Source organism: Motacilla alba, chromosome 11 (genome assembly GCF_015832195.1).
Source record: "Motacilla alba alba isolate MOTALB_02 chromosome 11, Motacilla_alba_V1.0_pri, whole genome shotgun sequence".
Classification (NCBI taxonomy): domain Eukaryota; kingdom Metazoa; phylum Chordata; class Aves; order Passeriformes; family Motacillidae; genus Motacilla; species Motacilla alba.
In genome coordinates this window covers 7410105-7413684 of record NC_052026.1, presented here as the reverse complement: position 1 = coordinate 7413684, position 3580 = coordinate 7410105, and positions in this window count along the sequence as shown.

Below are 3580 nucleotides of genomic sequence, written 5' to 3'. Positions count from 1 at the left end.
CGGGCAAACCCATCCTTTTCCCAGCCGGCGCTGCCCCGGCCCCGGGGCGTGCTAAGGTGTGATTGCACCAGCCGGGCTGCGGGCGCGCTGCCTGGCGGGGGCTGTAGTCCCGGCTGCGCCTGCCCACGGCATCAGGTGATGGGCAGGGAACTACCGCACCCAGAGGCCTCCCCGGGCCGCTCCCGCATTGTCTGCAGGGCGGGGCGTGCTCCCGCTGCTGGAGATGCGGGGGGAACCGGGGTCAGGGCAAGTCCGGGGGATTTTCCTAAAGGAAGGGCAAAGCCGAGTGTTCTCGGGGCTAGGGAGCGCTTCGCTGCGCTCGGAGCCCGCCGTGCCGCCGCCTGGCCGCGCTAGGAGCGCTCCCTTTGTCTGGGTGTGCTCTTCTGCTCCGGGTGGGAGAAGCGCGGCGTTGCCCACGCTGGCGCTCCGCTGTCCGCGGGGAGAGGCCGCCGGCGCTGCCGGGGAAGCCTGGCGTGCGGTGGCTCGGCGGTGGCTCGGCGGTGGCTCGGCGGTGGCTCGGTCACCTGTTGCGGGGCTCCTGGAGAGCGGCTCCAGAGGCGGGCGGGCAGCGAGGCTGGAGGAGCGCCACAGCCCCGTCCCTCAGCCTGTCACTCTGCCAGGGGAGCATTTGCTCCCGATCCTTGCCTCCCGCAGGAACAAGCCGGTCCTCTTTCACAGTTTCCTCATTGTTTCCAGATGATGAAAATGTTTTTATCTCCCGGGTTCGGTTCAGCTTTCATAGCAAATGACTGGAGGTCTGCCATGAAATACAACAGCAGCACAGTTCAGGGGGGAGAGGTAAATGCTCTCTCCTCCTTGCTGCCCCTGGGGAGAAGAAGGCCCTTTTTACCCATCCTGGGTGCCCAGAAGAGCCTCCTTGTTTGTGCTCAGAGAGTGGAATAAGGGATCATTCACTCAGGAATATTCCTATGACCTAATGTTACCTCCCTGAGTAGGAGCGTGGGCAGTAAATCATCCTTATTTGTGAATTGTTTTTGTAGAACCTTTTTACTTTCTCTTTTGCCACTAAGAATATGGCAAACCAGCTTCCTAATTTTAGGTGCCTAAATTAGATAGTTTGAGACTTGGGTTGTGTTCTGTTTTGGTGTTTTCCTCAGCTGATGAAGAGCAAAGAAGCTGCTTTTGGTGTGTCTGATTTTATTTAATTACATACAATTATGTCTTTAGCCTTTTTTCTGTCTTTACTATTTCCTCTTTCTAACAAGATTCTGCTTGCCGTAGTCTTTAGTTTCACTAGTAATTTGCTCCAGTCCTTATCCTATTTCAAGTGCAATATTTTTCAGCACTTGCTTTGTGCAAATTTAAAAATAGTTGCTGCTTGAGGATTTTAGTCAACTCATAGTTAACAAAATAACAGAGACGGAATTTTTTTTCTGTGCTGAAGGAACATTCTTGAGGTGGTGCAGAAAACTCATTTGTTTTTTGTTTCCAGTCATTGTGTTGATTTTACTAAGGGCTTTTTCTTGTTTACTGTTCAGTTTGTGAAGGCCATGTTGAGTGTTTCTGACCCTGCTTGTCCTCCCTCCAAACTTCTGCCCACAGAATGACCCAATAGAGTGCTCTGTTAGAAATTCAAGTTCCAAGAAGTCCATTTTTGTTTACTTGAAGCCACCACAGCTGTTCCAGGATAATGCATCTGATTTTTTTCCCATAGCTTTTTTAACTTTTGAAATGTCAGGTTTTGGAGCCTGTGTGTTTTGACAGTTTACTTTTAAAGTTGTCATCAGTTGTGTATCTGGAAAGCCGAGTGCTCTCTGAATCTGGCAGCTTGATAATTAACACTGTCATGTCCCTTTTTTCTAGGTTTGATAAAAAGTAGTTGAGAAGAAAATATTTCAAACTGTGGTAAGACATGTCAAGATTGGATTTACCACAAAACCAGATTGGATTTTATAGTAAGCTTTTATCAGATGGCCTGAAATGGTCAAATTATTTTAAATTCTAATATTTGCATTCAGTGGATACAAGTAGACTTCTCAGGTATCCTAATTTAAGTGTATTTCATGGCTCCTTAGAAATCAAGGCTGAAATGCTACCCAGATTATTAAAGATCAGAGTTTGGATTGTAATTTGGAAACACTGATCTTGCTGGGGGAAGAACACAAGTTGACCTTTGCTCTTGGTCCACACGCTGCTGTTCCACCCCCAATCCTCCCCCCAGAAAGAGCTGGCGTAGCAGAAAGTGTCCAGCCAGCACTGCCCTGAGTCTCCCATTGATCCCCCACAAGTAAAGGCACAGATCCCCTGACATGTCTGTCCCTGCACTGGTGACAATCCAAGCAACCCTCAGACCTTGCTTGTAAATTCTGTAAGGCTGCTGGTTAGTGTGTAACACAGGGCAGCCTTGGATTGAGGCTAGACACTTGCAAATGCACTTGGCACAAGCCATAATGGTTTTAGTAGAACATTGGGATAAATACATGCAAAACTGGAATTCAATAGTCTGGCTAATTTCTTAGAAATGCACACAGGAAATAAATGGGATGAAACAAAGCCTTTCCATGGTAAATGCAGTATGAAGTGGTGTTAGAGAAAAGTATCTCTCTCTTTACACATGGTAAATGTATCTCCAAAGGTTATTTTAATACAGATGCTTTCCTGAAAGTAAATAGTGTAGGATGAACTTGCAATGTTGAGGCAAAGTTGTTCCTAAATGAATGTGCAAATCATATGAACACAGGTTTCAGACAAACCAGACATTGAAGGTGGACAGTGCTGCTTACCAAAGTTCTTTGATCTCCATGTTGTGTTCCTCCTCTAGTCATAAAGACACAAGCTGCTTTTCTTGCAGCTATAAGAAGCTAAAATCATGAATTTCATGTTGATGGTGCTGAGCTAGAGATACAGAACAGCAGCAAATGCATAAATACATGGAAAGGTAGATGGAGACTTGGAGAAATAAGGGTGATAAACAGACTACAGCTGCTGTCACATGTTCCATTCTGACAGCCCTTCAACAAGCTGCTTGGCCATGAATAGTTGCATGGTTTAAACCCCATGATTACAATAATGACATGTGGTAACTGAGCATTCATTCTGCTGCTGCTGTTCTATTGAAATAAAGATTCTGGATAGAAATCTGCTCTCAATAGCTTAAAATGCTGAAGTATTTTTAATGATATTTGGGAACCTCTGAGCACACTAAATAAATGGAAACCACATTATGAAAGCCAGGTGGTTTATTCAGACAAAAAGAGGAAGTTTTTTTGTATTCTGTGTTGTAAATGTAAGGAGGATTTTTTTTTTTTTTTTTTTACTGTGGACTACTGGTCATGGTAGCAGTTCAGAATACAAGGAGTATCTTCAGAGAAATGACAATTTCTACTGTTCTTTAACTGAACATAATTTGGTGCAAAGCTCAATGCAGTCCAGTGCAAAAGTGCCAGTTAAGTGACTTCATACCTTAATGTTTAGCAACTCATTATTTCATGATAAAGAGGGAAAACAAAAAAAAAAGCCCAACCTCCTACCCGAAAACCAAACTCAGATGGAATGTGTAACCTATTGAATTCTCTTCATTAGAACTAATTGAAAAGATGCTCTATGAAAATAATGTAAG